The sequence below is a fragment of the Sinocyclocheilus anshuiensis genome, unplaced genomic scaffold (assembly GCF_001515605.1).
Source record: "Sinocyclocheilus anshuiensis isolate Anshui unplaced genomic scaffold, SAMN03320099.WGS_v1.1 scaffold604, whole genome shotgun sequence".
NCBI lineage: Eukaryota > Metazoa > Chordata > Actinopteri > Cypriniformes > Cyprinidae > Sinocyclocheilus > Sinocyclocheilus anshuiensis.
This window is the reverse complement of record NW_015557078.1, coordinates 92,887-94,085: the sequence shown is the minus strand read 5'-3', so window position 1 is coordinate 94,085 and position 1,199 is coordinate 92,887. Positions and strand designations below refer to the sequence as shown.

Genomic DNA, 1,199 nt, shown 5'->3' with positions numbered 1-1,199 from the left:
TTATCTTCCAATCGACTTGTTGCAAGGCGGAGCGTGCATACATTAACATGATGCTTCAATTTATCATGTGGGGAAATTAAGATTTGGTTGATACTTATAAAAAGGGTTGTAATTATGCGTATGATACCGAAAATTAATATTTCCTTCCCACTAAGTTATTGCTAATGACACGAGCTGCCATTTAACATCAAACATCAGGTATCTTGCATACTCATTAATAGTCTTATCTACTAAAAGGTTAAATTCCTCACGTGGGGGAAATGTCTCTGCAGGTTTTGTTAATAACTTCTATAAAGTGTTGTACAACACACACTGTTCAAAATAACAGCTTTTCACTCATTTCAATGTTCTGGGAATAAAACAAGCTTTCGTTCAACATCAAATAACAGGTAGTTTGCATACACATTAATAATCTTATCTACTAAAAGGAAAAGTTATAAGGCAAAGATTAAAATATCATAGGTTTCAATAACACATCAAACAGAAAGCATAGAAAGGCACAAAACATATTATTTGGGAATATAGTTGCCCTTTTATACTTTTAATGATTGTCTTTTGAAATTGTCTGTTGTAAGTTTTATGTCCCCTTTGTCTGACCGAAGAGAAAGTAAAGGGTGCGTCTCTTTGGAATGCAGTGAGAAAAGGGGAGGTGTCCTGAGGTTGGTCTTAGTGCTTGCCGACCCAGGAGGTGGTTTTGTAAATCACTCTGTCCTCGTGTTTCTCGTAAAGATAAGCTGAGCGGGACAGGAACTTATTTGAGACAATTGGCGCCTGGGCTGACCATGGTTCAGTTTTACGACTCTCACATGGTTGGGAGGAGACCTTAGTTTTTCCGGTGGAATGCAGAGATTCAATGTTCATTTGTGTCTGCTCACAGAGGCCTTACAACAACATGCCTGGTGTTACGACCCATGGCTCAAGGGAAGCAACAAACAGAGGACGCACGCGAACCAAATGGTTAGCTTTGAATATAATTTATTTGAAAGCTACAGTCACATAAAAAAAGTAAAGAACACCATAAAGAAAACAACTATGTATTGGAAACATCAGTAGTGCCAATGTGTAATGCGAAATGTATGGATGTAGGGAGATGTAGTGTACTGCGGTGTTGAGGTGCAAGGGCAAACACAAGCCAAACAAGCCACAAAACCAAATATCCAAAACCGGAGCCCCCCCCCCCCCCCCCCCCACACCCGAGG

General features: G+C 39.8%; 1 protein-coding gene across 1 annotated transcript in view; it reads left to right on the top strand.

Annotated features, from left to right (window-relative positions):
- The window catches only part of lekr1 (Leucine-, glutamate- and lysine-rich protein 1), a 161,923-nt gene that overhangs the window by 87,070 nt on the left and 73,654 nt on the right, over nucleotides 1-1,199 (top strand). The window lies entirely within an intron of this gene.